The sequence below is a fragment of the Paramormyrops kingsleyae genome, chromosome 12, assembly GCF_048594095.1.
Source record: "Paramormyrops kingsleyae isolate MSU_618 chromosome 12, PKINGS_0.4, whole genome shotgun sequence".
Taxonomy (NCBI): domain Eukaryota; kingdom Metazoa; phylum Chordata; class Actinopteri; order Osteoglossiformes; family Mormyridae; genus Paramormyrops; species Paramormyrops kingsleyae.
This window is the reverse complement of record NC_132808.1, coordinates 9,909,768-9,927,672: the sequence shown is the minus strand read 5'-3', so window position 1 is coordinate 9,927,672 and position 17,905 is coordinate 9,909,768. Positions and strand designations below refer to the sequence as shown.

General features: G+C 48.6%; 1 protein-coding gene across 3 annotated transcripts in view; it reads right to left on the bottom strand.

Annotated features, from left to right (window-relative positions):
* Positions 1-17,905, bottom strand: part of LOC111843429 (uncharacterized) — a 116,993-nt gene that overhangs the window by 60,520 nt on the left and 38,568 nt on the right. The gene's annotated exons all lie outside the window — the stretch shown is intronic.

The window sequence follows — 17,905 nt, the reverse complement described above, 5'->3', positions numbered from 1 at the left end:
ACGGTCCCAACAACAGACAGCGGGGTGTGAAGTGAGAGGTGTGGTTTGGTACGGTCCCAACAACAGACAGCGGGGTGTGAAGTGAGAGGTGGGGTGTGGTACGGTCCCGACAACAAACAGCGGGGTGTGAAGTGAGAGGTGGGGTTTGGTACGGTCCCGACAACAAACAGATGGGTGTGAAGTGAGAGACGGGATGTGGTACGGTCTCAACAACAAAGAGATGGGTGTGAAGTGAGAGGTGGGGTGTGGTACGGTCCCAACAACAGACAGCGGGGTGTGAATTGAGAGTTGGGGTGTGGTACGGTCCCAACAACAGACAGCGGGGTGTGAAGTGAGAGGTGGGGTGTGGTACGGTCCCAACAACAGACAGCGGGGTGTGAAGTGAGAGGTGGGGTGTGGTACGGTCCCAACAACAAACAGCGGGGTGTGAAGTGAGAGACGGGGTGTGGTACGGTCCCAACAACAGACAGCGGGGTGTGAAGTGAGAGGTGGGGTGTGGTACGGTCCCAACAACAGACAGCGGGGTGTGAAGTGAGAGGTGGGGTGTGGTACGGTCCCGACAACAAACAGCGGGGTGTGAAGTGAAAGGTGGGGTGTGGTACGGTCCCAACAACAGACAGCGGGGTGTGAAGTGAGAAGTGGGGTGTGGTACGATCATAACAACAGACAGCGGGGTGTGAAGTGAGAGGTGGGGTGTGGTACGGTTCCAACAACAGACAGCGGGGTGTGAAGTGAGAGGTGAGATGTGGTACGGTCCCAACAACAAACTGATGGTTGTGAAGTGAGAGGTGGGGTTTGGTACGGTCCCCACAGCAAACAGAGGGGTGTGAAGTGAGAGGTGGGGTTTGGTACGGTCCCGACAACAAATGGCGGGGTGTGAAGTGAGAGACGGGGTGTGGTACGGTCCCGACAACAAACAGATGGGTGTGAAGTGAGAGGTGGGGTTTGGTACGGTCCCGGCAACAAATGGCGGGGTGTGAAGTGAGAGACGGGGTGTGGTACGGTCCCGACAACAAACAGATGGGTGTGAAGTGAGAGGTGCGGTGTGGTACAGTCTCGACAACAAACAGATGGGTGTGAAGTGAGAGGTGGGGTGTGGTACGGTCCCGACAACAAACAGATGGGTGTGAAGTGAGAGGTGTGGTTTGGTACGGTCCCAACAACAAACAGATGGGTGTGAAGTGAGAGGTGTGGTTTGGTACGGTCCCAACAACAAACAGCGGGGTGTGAAGTGAGAGACGGGGTGTGGTACGGTCCCGACAACAAACAGCGGGGTGTGAAGTGCGAGGTGGGGTGTGGTACGGTCCCGACAACAAACAGATGGGTGTGAAGTGAGACGTGTGGTTTGGTACGGTCCCAACAACAAACAGATGGGTGTGAAGTGAGAGGTGGGGTGTGGTACGGTCCCAACAACAAACAGATGGGTGTGAAGTGAGAGGTGTGGTTTGGTACGGTCCCGACAACAAACAGCGGGGTGTGAAGTGAGAGGTGGGGTGTGGTACGGTCCCGACAACAAACAGATGGGTGTGAAGTGAGAGGTGGGGTGTGGTATGGTCCCAACAACAAACAGATGGGTGTGAAGTGAGAGGTGTGGTTTGGTACGGTCCCGACAACAAACAGATGGGTGTGAAGTGAGAGACGGGGTGTGGTACGGTCCCAACAACAGACAGCGGGGTGTGAAGTGAGAGGCGGGGTGTGGTACGGTCTCAACAACAAACAGATGGGTGTGAAGTGAGAGGTGGGGTGTGGTACAGTCCCAACAACAGACAGCGGGGTGTGAAGTGAGAGGTGGGGTGTGGTACGGTCCCAACAACAGACAGCGGGGTGTGAAGTGATAGGTGGGGTGTGGTACGGTCCCAACAACAGACAGCGGGGTGTGAAGTGAGAGGTGGGGTGTGGTACGGTCCCAACAACAGACAGCCGGGTGTGAAGTGAGAGGTGGGGTGTGGTACGGTCCCAACAACAGACAGCGGGGTGTGAAGTGAGAGGTGGGGTGTGGTACGGTCCCAACAACAGACAGCGGGGTGTGAAGTGAGAGGTGGGGTGTGGTACGGTCCCGACAACAAACAGATGGGTGTGAAGTGAGAGGTGGGGTGTGGTACGGTCCTGACAACAAACAGATGGGTGTGAAGTGAGAGACGGGGTGTGGTACGGTCCCAACAACAGACAGCGGGGTGTAAAGTGAGAGGCGGGGTGTGGTACGGTCTCAACAACAAACAGATGGGTGTGAAGTGAGAGGTGTGGTTTGGTACGGTCCCGACAACAAACGGCGGGGTGTGAAGTGAGAGGTGGGGTGTGGTACGGTCCCCACAACAAACAGCGGGGTGTGAAGTGAGAGGTGGGGTGTGGTACGGTCCCAACAACAGACAGCGGGGTGTGAAGTGAGAGGTGGGGTGTGGTACGGTCCCAACAACAGACAGCGGGGTGAGAAGTGAGAGGTGGGGTGTGGTACAGTCCCAACAACAGACAGCGGGGTGTGAAGTGAGAGGTGGGGTGTGGTACGGTCCCAACAACAGACAGCGGGGTGTGAAGTGAGAGGTGAGGTGTGGTACGGTCCCAACAACAGACAGATGGGTGTGAAGTGAGAGGTGGGGTGTGGTACGGTCCTGACAACAAACAGATGGGTGTGAAGTGAGAGTTGGGGTGTGGTACGGTCCCGACAACAAATGGCGGGGTGTGAAGTGAGAGACGGGGTGTGGTACGGTCCCGACAACAAACAGATGGGTGTGAAGTGAGAAGTGGGGTTTGGTACGGTCCCGACAACAAACAGATGGGTGTGAAGTGAGAGGTGGGGTGTGGTACGGTCCCAACAACAGACAGCGGGGTGTGAAGTGAGAGGTGGGGTGTGGTACGGTCTCAACAACAAACAGCGGGGTGTGAAGTGAAAGGTGGGGTGTGGTACGGTCCCAACAACAGACAGCGGGGTGTGAAGTGAGAGGTGGGGTGTGGTACGATCATAACAACAGACAGCGGGGTGTGAAGTGAGAGGTGGGGTTTGGTACGGTCCCCACAGCAAACAGAGGGGTGTGAAGTGAGAGGTGGGGTTTGGTACGGTCCCGACAACAAATGGCGGGGTGTGAAGTGAGAGACGGGGTGTGGTACGGTCCCGACAACAAACAGATGGGTGTGAAGTGAGAGGTGGGGTTTGGTACGGTCCCGGCAACAAATGGCGGGGTGTGAAGTGAGAGACGGGGTGTGGTACGGTCCCGACAACAAACAGATGGGTGTGAAGTGAGAGGTGCGGTGTGGTACGGTCCCGACAACAAACAGATGGGTGTGAAGTGAGAGGTGGGGTTTGGTACGGTCCCGGCAACAAATGGCGGGGTGTGAAGTGAGAGACGGGGTGTGGTACGGTCCCGACAACAAACAGATGGGTGTGAAGTGAGAGGTGGGGTTTGGTACGGTCCCGGCAACAAATGGCGGGGTGTGAAGTGAGAGGTGGGGTGTGGTACGGTCCCGGCAACAAATGGCGGGGTGTGAAGTGAGAGACGGGGTGTGGTACGGTCCCAACAACAAACCGTGTCTATCTGAATACCTGATTCCTCACTATGCCAAGCTGACACATGGGAAAGATCATGTGTCAAAGCGGGGATGTACAGTACAATAGCACAGCACTGATTCACAAAGGGATTCATTAATTACTTGTCAGCGCTGCATTATCTGTGCAACCATAATGTGGGAAGAGGCCACCAGACTGAGCAAGCGGCTCATCCACAGACAGAAGGCCCATTTGAACATTTATAAATGGACTTCATTGGACTGACACCTGCAGAAGGTAAGAAGTACTGTTTGGTGATAGTCAACATGTTTTCTAAGTGGGTGGAGGCTTTTCCCACCCAAACAAGACACAGGAGTAGCAGCAAAGGCCCAGCTCACAGAAATGATCCCACAGTGGGGAATTCCTGGGAAGATCAGCAGTGACAGTGGCTCTCCATTTGTGAACTTTAAGACAGGCAGGGAAGAGCCTGGGCATTGATCTCAGACAGCACTGTGCATACCACCCTGCCAGTGGGGGGCGGCAGAAAGGGAGAACGGCACCTTGAAAAACAAATGAGCAAAATGCTGTGAAGATACAGCCTTGAACTGGGTAAAGGCACTGCCAGTAGCTTTGCTGCATATGAGAACCAGGGTAAAAGCAAAGGTTAACATGAACCCGTTTTGAAATAATTTTTGTCAGTCCCCCTAATACAGGTATGGGACCCAAACTACAACCCAGAACGTCCAGGAGTATGTGCAGTGATGAGATGTTGCAATACTGTGTGCGGGCGTCTCTGTTCTATCCCATGTACATGCGCGTGTGACGGAGTAGAAAAGCACTTGATTAAATTATTTTAAATAGTGCAAAGGCGCCCTCTAGTGGTAGCACGGTACGGTGTTGCTTGCAGGAAATCACGCGAACTCGCCCAAAGTAAGTTTGGATATTGAACGGGTAGGTCGTGTTTGTAAGTGGTCCGGGATAAACTGTGTTTTACTAGTATAGAAGTGCACAGAAGCTATGCATTGTGTTTAGTGATTTACTCACTAACAGACCACAGCATGTGAAACTTCACGACTGCGTGTCTGATGTGGTAGTCTGCAGCACGGGGACTCCGCAAGGTACAGTGCTCTCCCCTTTCCTTTTCATACTGTTCACATCGGACTTCACACACAACACGGACAGCTGTCACCTCCAGAAGTTCTCTGATGATACAGCCATCGTTGGATGTACACTCACCTAAAGGATTATTAGGAACACCATACTAATACGGTGTTTGACCCCCTTTCGCCTTCAGAACTGCCTTAATTCTACGTGGCATTGATTCAACAAGGTGCTGAAAGCATTCTTTAGAAATGTTGGCCCATATTGATAGGATAGCATCTTGCAGTTGATGGAGATTTGTGGGATGCACATCCAGGGCACGAAGCTCCCGCTCCACCACATCCCAAAGATGCTCTATTGGGTTGAGATCAGGTGACTGTGGGGGCCATTTTAGTACAGTGAACTCATTGTCATGTTCAAGAAACCAATTTGAAATGATTCGAGCTTTGTGACATGGTGCATTATCCTGCTGGAAGTAGCCATCAGAGGATGGGTACCATAAAGGGATGGACATGGTCAGAAACAATGCCCAGGTAGGCCGTGGCATTTAAACGATGCCCAATTGGCACTAAGGGGCCTAAAGTGTGCCAAGAAAACATCCCCCACACCATTACACCACCACCAGCAGCCTGCACAGTGGTAACAAGGCATGATGGATCCATGTTCTCATTCTGTTTACACCAAATTCTGACTCTACCATTTGAATGTCTCAACAGAAATCGAGACTCATCAGACCAGGCAACATTTTTCCAGTAGTGGAGATGAGTGGTACCCGGTGGGGTTTTCTGCTGTTGTAGCCCATCCGCCTCAATGTTGTGCGTGTTGTGGCTTCACAAATGCTTTGCTGCATACCTCGGTTGTAATGAATGGTTATTTCAGTCAAAGTTGCTCTTCTATCAGCTTGAATCAGTCAGCCCATTCTCCTCTGACCTCCTAGCATCAACAAGGCATTTTCGCCCACAGGACTGCCGCATACTGGATGTTTTTCCCTTTGCACACCATTCTTTGTAAACCCTAGAAATGGTTGTGCGTGAAAATCCCAGTAACTGAGCAGATTGTGAAATACTCAGACCGGCCCGTCTGGCACCAACAACCATGCCACGCTCAAAATTGCTTAAATCACCTTTCTTTCCCATTCTGACATTCAGTTTGGAGTTCAGGAGATTGTCTTGACCAGGACCACACCCCTAAATGCATTGAAGCAACTGCCATGTGATTGGTTGATTAGATAATTGCATTAATGAGAAATTGAACAGGTGTTCCTAATAATCCTTTAGGTGAGTGTATATCGAAGGGTAACGATCTGGAATATGGGGGGGGGGGGGTCATCGCCAACTTTGTTGAATGGTGTGTAAGGAATCACCTCCTGATAAACGCCAGTAAGACAAAGGAGATGGTATCTCCTGCCACAAGGTGACTCCATCTGCACCAGTGAACATTCTGGCAGTGCAGGTACAGGCTGTGTCTGTGTACAGATATCTGGGTGTTCACATAAACAACAGACTGGACTGGTCACACAACACAGATGCCCTGTATAAGAAGGAGCAAAGCCGTCTCCACCTGCTGAGGAGGCTGAGGTCCTTTGGTGTGTGCAGGACACTAAGGACCTTTTACCACACTATGGTAGCATCTGCTGTATTCTTGGCGGTGGTCTGCTGGGGGTGTGGGAGCTCAGGAAGGGACAGGAAGAGACTGAACAAACTGGTCAGGAGCGCTGGCTCTGTCCTGGGCTGCTCTTTGGACTCCACTGAGGAGGTGGCTGAGAGGAGGATGCTGGTCAAGTTTACATCCATTATGGTCAGTCCCTCTCACCCCCTGCATGACACAGTGAAGACATTAGGAAGCTCCTTCAGCAACAGACTACTGCATCCAACATGCAAGAAGGAATGATTCCGCAGGTCCTTCATTCCATCTGCCATCAGACTTTATAACACCTCAGTCACCTAAAGTTCATAAATTATGTCACTATTCTGTATATTGTGCAATTCAACTATATTTACATCACTCGGTGCAATCTGTATGTATGTGTATATGTATGTATGTCTATTTTGGGTCTGTGCAATATGTGTAATCGTGTGCAATAATTGTATTATTTATTGCATTTGTTACAATATTTTTTTGATCTATTTCTTTTCTATTGCTTTTTATTTACTGGCTGTAGCAACAAGTAAGTTTCCCCAGTGTGGGATCAATAAAGTCTTATCTTATCTTATTTAAACTCATTACCATTAGATGACTCCTTGATATATGTGTATATTGATAGCTTTAGCCTCTCCGGGAGCCGACACCTTATCGTGGTGGAGGGGTTTGCGTGTTCCAATGATCCCAGGAGCTAAGCTGCCCGGGGCTTTATGCCCCTGGTAGGGTCACCCAAGGCAAACAGGTCCTGGGTGAGGAACCAGACAAAGTGCGGCTCGTCAGACCCTTATGATGAACACAAACATGGATTCATGATTTCCCTTGCCCGGACGCGGGTCACCGGGGCCCCCTCCTGGAGCCAGGCCTGGGGGTGGGGCTCGATGGCGAGTGCCTGGTGGCCAGGCCTACACCCATGGGGCCTGGTCGGGCACAGCCCGAACAAGGCACGTGGGTCCCCCCTCCAATGGGCTCACCACCTGTAGGAGGGGCCTTAGGGGTCGGGTGCGTTGTGAGCTGGGCAGTGGCCAAAGGCGGGGACCTTGGCGGTCCGATCCTCGGCTGCAGAAGCTAGCTCTAGGGACATGGAATGTCACCTCTCTGGTGGGGAAGGAGCCTGAGCTGGTGCGCGAGGCTGCGAAGTTCCGACTAGATATAGTTGGGCTCGCCACGACGCACGGCTTGGGCTCTGGAACCAGTCTCCTCGAAGGGGGTTGGACCCTCTTCCACTCTGGAGTTGCTCACGGGGAGAGGCGCCGAGCTGGGGTGGGCATACTTATTGCTCCCTGGCTGGGCGCCTGTACATTGGGGTTTACCGCAGTAGACGAGAGGGTAGCCTCCCTTCGCCTTCGAGTGGGGGGACGGGTCCTGACTGTTGTTTGCGCTTATGCGCCAAACGGCAGCTCAGAATACCCACCCTTTTTGGAGTCCTTGGAAGGGGTGTTGGAGAGCGCTCCCCCCGGGGACTCTCTTGTTCTGCTGGGGGACTTCAATGCCCACGTGGGCAATGACAGTGAGACCTGGAGTGGCGTGATTGGGAGGAACGGCCCCCCCGATTTGAACCCGAGTGGTGTTCTGTTGTTGGACTTCTGTGCTCGTCACGGATTGTCCATAATGAACACCATGTTCAGGCATAAGGGTGTTCATATGTGCACTTGGCACCAGGACACCCTAGGCCGCAGTTCGATGATCGACTTTGTAGTCGTGTCATTGGACTTGCGGCCGCATGTCTTGGACACTCGGGTGAAGAGAGGGGTGGAGCTGTCAACTGATCACTACCTGGTGGTGAGTTGGCTCCGCTGGTGGGGGAGGAAGCCGGCCAGGCCTGGCAGGCCCAAGCGTATAGTGAGGGTCTGTTGGGAACGTCTGGCGGAATCCCCTGTCAGAGGGAGTTTCAACTCCTACCTCCGGCAGAACTTCTCCCATGTTCCGGGGGAGGCAGGGGACATAGAGTCCGAATGGGCCATGTTCCGCGCCTCCATTGTGGAGGCGGCTGACCGGAGCTATGGCCGTAAGGTAGTCGGTGCTTGTCGCGGCGGCAATCCCCGAAACCCGCTGGTGGACACCGGTGGTGAGGGATGCCATCAAGCTGAAGAAGGAGTCCTATCGGGCCTTTTTGGCCTGTGGGACTCCGGAAGCAGCTGACGAGTACCGGCAGCCTAAGCGGAACGCGGCTTCGGCGGTCGCTGAGGCAAAAACTCGGGTATGGGAGGAGTTTGGCGAGGCCATGGAGAATGACTTCCGGACGGCTTCGAGGAGATTCTGGTCCACCATCCGGCGTCTCAGGCGTCATCAACACTGTTTATGGTGGGGATGGTGCACTGCTGACCTCAGCTCGGGACGTTGTGGGTCGGTGGAAGGAATACTTCGAAGACCTCCTCAATCCCACGACACGCCTTCCAATGAGGAAGCAGACTCTGGGGACTTGGAGGTGGACTTACCTATCTCTGGGGCAGAGGTTGCTGAGGTGGTTAAAAAGCTCCTTGGTGGCCGGGCCCCGGGGGTGGATGAGATCCGCCCGGAGTTCCTCAAGGCTCTGGATGTTGTGGGGCTGTCTTGGTTGACACGCATCTGCGGCATCACGTGGACATCGGGGGCGGTGCCTCTGGATTGGCAGACCGGGGTGGTGGTCCCCATCTTTAAGAAGGAAGACCGGAGGGTGTGCTCCAACTATAGGGGGATCACACTCCTCAGCCTCCCTGGTAAGGTCTATTCTGGGGTGCTGGAGAGGAGGGTCCATCGGATAGTCGAACCTCGGATTCAGGAGGAGCAGTGTGGTTTTCGTCCTGCCCGTGGAACAGTGGACCAGCTCTATACTCTCGGCAGGGTCCTGGAGGGTGCGTGGGAGTTTGCCCAACCAGTCTACATGTGATTTGTGGACTTGGAGAAGGCATTCGACCGCGTCCCTCGGGGAGTCCTGTGGGGAGTGCTCCGGGAGTACGGGGTGCCGGACTGCCTTATAAGGGCTGTTCGGTCCCTGTACGACCGGTGTCAGTGCTTGGTCCGCATTGCCGGCAGTAAGTCGGACTCGTTCCCGGTGAGGGTTGGACTCCGCCAGGGCTGCCCTTTATCACCGATTCTGTTCATAACCTTTATGGACAGAATTTCTAGGCGCAGCCAGGGCGTTGAGGGTGTCCGGTTTGGTGACCTCAGGATTAGGTCTCTGCTTTTTGCAGATGATGTGGTTCTGTTGACCTCATCAGACCGTGACCTTCGGCTCTCACTGGAACAGTTCGCAGCCGAGTGTGAAGCGGCTGGAATGAAAATCAGCACCTCCAAATCCGAGACCATGGTCCTCAGCCGGAAAAGGGTGGAGTGCTCTCTCCAGGTCGGGGAGGAGGTCCTTCCCCAAGTGGAGGAGTTTAAGTATCTCGGGGTCTTGTTCACGAGTGAGGGAAGGATGGAGCGGGAGATCGACAGGCGGATCGGTGTGGCGTCAGCAGTGTTGCGGGCGCTGCATCGGTCTGTCGTGGTGAAGAAGGAGCTGAGCCAAAAGGCAAAGCTCTCGATTTACCAGTCAATCTACGTTCCTACCCTCACCTATGGTCATGAGCTGTGGGTAGTGACCGAAAGAACGAGATCGCGAGTGCAAGCGGCCGAAATGAGTTTTCTCCGCAGGGTGGCTGGGCTCTCCCTTAGAGACAGGGTGAGGAGCTCAGTCATTCGGGAGAGACTCAGAGTAGAGCCGCTGCTCCTCCGCATTGAGAGGAGCCAGATGAGGTGGCTCGGGCATCTGCTTAGGATGCCTCCTGGACGCCTCCCTGGTGAGGTGTTCCGGGCATGTCCCACTGGGAGGAGGCCCCGGGGAAGACCCAGGACACGCTGGAGGGACTATGTCTCTCGGCTGGCCTGGGAACGCCTCGGGATCCCCCCAGAGGAGCTGGAGGAAGTGGCCGGGGAGAGGGAAGTCTGGGTTTCCCTGCTGAGACTGCTGCCCCCGCGACCCGACCTCGGATAAGCGGAAGTAAATGGATGGATGGATGGATGATAGCTTTAGGTTTGATTAGCATGCTAACTGCCTTCTGTTCACATTATCTAAAAGGGTTTGTCCTTTTACTGCAGGTAATACTTTCAGGATTTCGCTTGTTTAAAAATGCAGTTCTGGTTCAATTAACAGATGCTTGGGTTGCATTAGGTGCTAACGCTATATTTCTGTAAGTTAGTTAGCTATCTACTCTAGTCAGCTAATATACCATTCAGTCAGTGTACGATGTCGTTGTGAGTTCCTAATGTCTTATTGTATTAATATGTTTTCTGTTCCATTCCATTATACTTAAAATTGTTATGCAATACTTCCGGTGCAACTATTGCGCAGAAATAGAGAAATAGCTTGAGTTTGTTATATTAGCAGTAATATATTCGAAGTAAACGGCCCTTTCCAGCTCAGTTTTAAGTGAACTGCGCTTTTGGTTTATTTGTGTTTGAAATCAAATTTACAGGTATGAAATCATATTTTGAACAAAAAACAAGTTTGGATATTGAACGGGGGTTTGTCCTGAGGCCGTTTGAAACCTCCATGATCGTGTACATTTACTGCAGCAAATAAAAGGGAGCTTGTGATCTGCCTGCTGTCCCAGTGTCTGATGCTGCGTGCGGAAGCAGTAGAGTGGCGCTGCGGGGGTGAAGCTGTCACACGCGGGTAAAAGAAGCGCTCTGGGCAGCTGCTCAGGCCAAGCGGCGCGACCTGAGACCTGGAGACTGGATCATGGTAAAGGACTAACTGAGGAAGAATTGGAGATCCAAGTGGTGGCTGAGACCCTTCCAGATCCTACTCACGATGCAGACGGCCACAGCGTATATTCCTGGCTCCCGCACAATTGGATGGGAGTCTGCGCTCTCATTCAGCTCTCTCAATGCTAACTGACCTGCATTATACACTGTCTGACCTGCTTTATATACTGTCTGACCTGCATTATACACTGTCTGACCTGCCTTATACACTGTCTGACCTGCCTTATATAGTCTGACCTGCATTATACACTGTCTGACCTGCCTTATATACTGTCTGACCTGCATTATACACTGTCTGACCTGCCTTATACACTGTCTGACCTGCCTTATACACTGTCTGACCTGCATTATACACTGTCTGACCTGCCTTATATACTGTCTGACCTGCATTATACACTGTCTGACCTGCATTATACACTGTCTGACCTGCCTTATACACTGTCTGACCTGCATTATATACTGTCTGACCTGCCTTATACACTGTCTGACCTGCCTTATATAGTCTGACCTGCATTATACACTGTCTGACCTGCCTTATATACTGTCTGACCTGCATTATACACTGTCTGACCTGCATTATACACTGTCTGACTTGCCTTATACACTGTCTGACCTGCATTATACACTGTCTGACCTGCCTTATACACTGTCTGATCTGCATTATACACTGTCTGACTTGCCTTATACACTGTCTGACCTGCATTATACACTGTCTGACCTGTATTATACACTGTCTGACTTGCCTTATACACTGTCTGACCTGCATTATACACTGTCTGACCTGCCTTATACACTGTCTGATCTGCATTATACACTGTCTGACCTGCCTTATACACTGTCTGACCTGCCTTATACACTGTCTGACCTGCATTATACACTGTCTGACCTGCCTTATACACTGTCTGACCTGCATTATACACTGTCTGACCTGCATTATACACTGTCTGACCTGCATTATACACTGTCTGACCTGCATTATACACTGTCTGACCTGCCTAATATACTGTCTGACCTGCATTATACACTGTCTGACCTGCCTTATACACTGTCTGACCTGCATTATACACTGTCTGACTTGCCTAATTAATCTGCGTCCAGTAGCAGTTCTATTGAAAACGAATTCTTTGCCTTTGATGATATAACAGACTGTTTTTATTATGATGCTGAAGTCATTGAATATTTGAAGTCAGGGTCAGAGATGGAGGTCCTGCACCATTCCCTACAATAAAGGCTGTATCATTGAAATTCAACACAGCAGCGCCATCTAGTGGACCAGTGGAGAGGCTTTCCAGGCTGGGCAGTCTAGTGTTAACTCCAAGGAGAAATAGACTGTCTGACAAACGATGTGAGAGACTCCTCCTAATGAGATATAACCACTGGTTTACTGATAAATAAGAAGCTTTATTCATTCATTCATTCATTCATTTATTTATTTATTTACTTGCCATTTAAATGTTTTTCCTCATTTAAATTTGTCTTAATTTTGTAATGTTAGAAAAAAGCCAGTCTATTATTTTCCATCCATCCATTTTCTGTGACTGCTTATCTTATTTAGGGTTGTGGGGGGTCTACAGCCAATCCTGGATGATATGGGAGCAAGGCAGGGAACAACCCAGGATGGGATGCCAACCCATTGTGGGGCACATTCACACACATGGGCAATTTGGCAACTCAAGTTAACCATATTTGTGGACTGTGGGGGGAAACCCCACAATGACACGGGGGAACATGCAAACTCCACACACATGGAGCCATTTATTTATATTTTATTTTGGGGCAATTTATATTTAATGTACACTATGTGGTGTTAAAAATAATAAAAGAGGCTGGGCTTTGTATTTTATTTATTTTTTATTTATTGATATAGTTTTATTTTGAGGCTTATAGCCTGATGTCAGTGCTGCCTTCACTGGCCTGTTTGAAATGCATGAAACATGCAGTGAGTCTTGTTCTGTAAAGTGCTCTTTTGACTGGTTTTCATCCCCTCTGAAACCATTCTGTTGCCTTTCTTCACTTTATTAATGAACATAAAATAAAGAATTTCTAAATGTCATCCTTATTAAAACTGGGAAACTGATATGTGGGTATATATAAGGTTTAGTGATATAGGCTATTAGTGACTGGCAAATAAAACAATGCATCACTGCAAAGTAGGGCTGTAACATGTACTCGTTCCGAACCGTCACGGTACATGGGTCACGGTTCGGTACATGATGTCATACGGAGAATACGCGGTATGACGGAGAAGACGTGATTAAAGCAATGCGGAAATAAATTTACAAGCTTGTGTTTTATACGGAAACATTAAACAGTGACCTTTAAAAAGTTTAGCTTCAAGCTGATTCGCATCTCGTGAAAACGCTCATAACATGGCTACTGAAAACGGCACAGATGAGCTGGAAGACCCGCCTGCATCTTTTAAATCAAGCGTGTGAGATTATTTTGGATTCCCAGTGAATTACGACGGCAATAGACAGCGAATCGTAGATCGGACAAAGATGGTGTGTCGGCGTTGCTCGGCACCTGTAGGGTATGTGTGTGGAAACACATCAAATATGATAACGCATCTTCGACGGCATCACCCAGATGTGAAAATAACCACCGGAGCGAGGAAAAAAAAACCCGGAGTCCAACTGCTGCTCCCGGCAGTTTTTAAACAGCCTCTAGATGCCAATGCAAACAGAACCAAAAAAATTACAGAAGCAATTGTGTTATGGTTCCGGGCAGCTCGGACATGAGAACGTGGCATAGTGTACATAGAAAAAAGGTGGACGACCCACTGGTGGCTCAAAGAACACAAACGGGGTTTATTAAACAAAACAGAAAACACTACAAACACAACAAAACCAAAAAGACCACGAGGGGTCAAAAACTAAAAGGTGATTAACAAAGACTAAATAACAAAGACTAAATACACATCTAATACTGAAAATATCTGACATAACAACCATCAAACACAATCAACAAACCACTAGCGAACAAAACAGATACAGGGACTTAAATACTAAGGGGTAATTAGACTAACACAGGACAGGTGAGGCTAATTAACAAAGACCAGGGAAACGGGGCACAGATGAAACTAATAAACTCAAAGGAACTAAAAACAGGGAAACTAAGAACTAACCAAGGAAACAGAAACTAACACTGGGGAATTACAGACAGGTAAAGACACAAGCAGGGGCACAAGGAACAAAACCAAAAACCAAATACAAAATCACCAGATACAAGAACTAGAAAGACTCAAATGAAACACTAGGGAGCAAAATATAAAAATAGAGGAGGTGGGACACAGGACAGAAGGTACACAGACAACCACATGCTCAACACATTGAGCCACATGACCAGACAGGTAACAGAGGAGAACAAAGACTAACATAAAGAACGGGATGACCAGCAAATGCCTGCTGGCCAAATGGGAAGGGACACAGAAGGACCACAGCAGGGGCTGACCCTGACACAATTGGCATGTGGCAGCTATGCAGCCTTATGCAGTGGTAGATGACCCCGGCTTTAAGTATTAATTAAAAATGCTCGAGCCTCGTTACAACATTCCATCCCGTGTGCACATGAGCCAGGCAGTGGTTCCTGCACTGTACCGGCGTACACGAGCTGTGATCGAAAGCCACTGCACCCACTGTAGCGTTAACAACTGATTTATGGACCTCTCTCATGCTACCCAATGCTACCTCACAGTGACCGCCCACTTTATCAGCTCTGAGTGGGCGGTCCCGTTCTCCAAACGCGTCCTGTTTATGAAAAGCACACTACCGCTCACCTACAGTAGCTGAGAAGCTACAAGAGACAGTAGCAGAGTGGAAATTAAAAGGTCCTACAACTACCATCGCAGTAACCACAGACAACGCAAGAAATATTGCCAGTGCTGTAAGTGAAGCAGGACTGGGTCCACATATAGGGTGCTTTGCCCATACTTTAAATTTAGCATCAAAAACAAGGAGATTGCCAACCTGTGTGACCAAGAGGTAAGTGTAGGGGAGAAGGTGATAGAGATTATGAAGCCTTTGAAGACCATCACTACAATACTGAGCACTGAAACAACACCATCAGTTTCAATGATCCTACATCTCAAAACAATGATCCTAAAGTCCATGGAACAAAAAGATGACGACACTCCTACTGCCAGAGAAATCAAACATGTCACCAGTGAAAACGTGCAAAACAGATACTGTGACCCTGCTCTTCAGGACTATTTTTCTTGATCCAAGATTCAAGAACCTTCCTCATTTGGATCCTGCCTGTCATCAAAAAATCTATGAAAATCTCATCACAGAAATTCAGAGCAATACAGAACAGGTATGTATTATGTATTTTATATTAAGGTTGATATTATATATGAAAATACCTCATAATAATTTCTCCAGTCCTAATTAACCTAATTATCACTAACTATCTTTCTTTTTGTGAATTAACACTCTAGGATGTGAGTGAATGCTCTACATATACCAGCCCATCAACTTCACAGGCCAGTCCAGCTCCAGTGACATCACAGCCAGCATCTTCCCCTCCTACAAAGACGTCAGCCATGGCTGAACTTTTTGACCCACCTTTTCAATCTGGTCAGAGGAGTTAAGCCTGACTTGAAGCAGCAGTTGAGGGAGGAAGTGTTTGTCTACATGGCAAAAGAATGTGTTTCAGTCGATTCCAACCCACTTGCCTGGTGGAAGGTTCATGAGTCTGTTTATCCTAATCTGGCCATGATGGCAAAATGTTTCCTGGCTGTACCTGCCACCTCAGTCCCCAGTGAAAGGGTTTTTTCAACAGCAGGTGACATAGTAACTGCCAGCCGATCTGCCCTTGCAACAGACAATGTGGACAAATAAATTTTTTTGAAGAAAAACTTAAAAATAAAATCTGAAGTCTGAGCACCTTTCAGAGGTAATTGATTGATACAACAATCAATAACACAGTTAATCACAAATGTGATTTGTTTTACTTAAATGAATAATACTTGAATGAATAACAATTATATTTTTAAGAAATGTTTTTTCAGTGCATGTTTTCACTGAGTTTGTTTGCTGTTTTCACTACATAGTAGATGAAAATGTGAAAATATTCTTGTGCCTTATTTTTATAAAAAAGAAACTAAAGTTGCTAGTTGGCAAAAGAATGCCATACCTGCCACCTCATTTACATTCTATTAGGTAAGACTAATGTTAATTACTAATTTCTATTAAACAAGATGTTTCAGTTGTTTTTTGTCATCCATACATGAAAATATAAGCAAGAGTGTGTGTTTACTGGTTAATACACTGCTGTTTATTTAAAATACATGAAAACAAACCAAGCCTCATGCTTTAGAATTTTTTGTTACTTAACTTCGCTGTATCGGAACCGTACAGAACCGTGATGTCAGAACTATAGTGTGAACTGAACCGTGACCTTTCTGTACCGTTACACCCCTACTGCAAAGTAATGCAAAAGTAACGTAACGAGTAGCGTAACTAATTACTTTCCACGGGGAGTAATTAAGAAAAGTAATTTATTACTTTTTTAAACAGCAATGAGTAATACGTAATACATTATTTTTAATGCTGACCCCAACACTGGTGGTGAATGAGGTCAAGATTCAGATTTTTATTTGTCACATGCATGAATGTCCTGTTACACCAGCAGTGAGATGAAACTGCTGCTACTCCAGACTGTGCAACAAATATGGTAGAAGGATATTAGTGAGGAAGTGGACAAAGCCAAGTATCTCTCTGTGTGCCTTGAAGCCTAGTTCATACTTCATGTTTCCTTGTGCCGTTATGGTCTGCAAAGGGTTGTGTACATGCTACATTTGTCTGTGGATGCAGACTGTCGTGGTTGGCACATACATACAGCCGTGATACTCCCCCAGACCAGTAGAGGGCAGATGTATTGCAACAAACAGAAATACAAGCAGTGTAGTGAAATGGGTGAACTTCTATGCACTGTTTTAAAGTTACCAGGCTGGTATTACGGTAATACAGTATAACGGGGATTTTTAAATCGAAATTAGCCAGGACCCTCTACCTCTCTATGAATTTTATGCCAAGATCTCAAAATTCCAGAATGGTGTTGCTTTTGAAAATAATGTATACCACAGTATATTGTCTGGAGGTTTGAAATATGAGATATGGCCCAAGCCTACTTCTTAGTTAAACTGTAAAGTGACAAAATGAACAATAACAAACTTAAATACTTAAACACTAAATTGCACTATATATGCAATGTTCTTGCAGTGAGGAACATATCAAACAATATACTGTAGATTTCATGTGGAAAACAACCTGCTCACTCTACCAGCCTATTATCACTCTACCAGCCTATTATCACTCTACCAGCCTATTATCACTCTGCCAGCCTGTCATCACTCTGCCAGCCTATTATCACTCTACCAGCCTATTATCACTCTCACACTACCAGCCTGTCATCACTGTGCCAGCCTATTATCACTCTACCAGCCTGTCATCACTGTGCCAGCCTATTATCACTCTACCAGCCTGTCATCACTGTGCCAGCCTATTATCACTCTACCAGCCTGTCATCACTCTGCCAGCCTATTATCACTCTTCCAGCCTGTCATCACTCTACCAGCCTGTCATCACTGTGCCAGCCTATTATCACTCTGCCAGCCTGTCATCACTCTGCCAGCCTGTCATCACTCTACCAGCCTATTATCACTCTGCCAGCCAATTATCACTCTACCAGCCTATTATCACTCTACCAGCCTATTATCACTCTGCCAGTCACCTCTTGTAGCAATAAAAATTCCTTTTCAGCACTAAAGTTTCTCAAGAGCCGACATGGGATTTTCACCCAGAGAACCGCCGACTCACTGGATGTTTTTTCTGATTCGGCCCATTTTCTGTAACGCCTAGGATGGTTGTGTGTGAAAATCCCAGCAGATCAGCAATTTCTGAAATACTCACACCAGCCCGTCAGGCACCAGCAAACATGCCACATTCAAAGTCACATAAA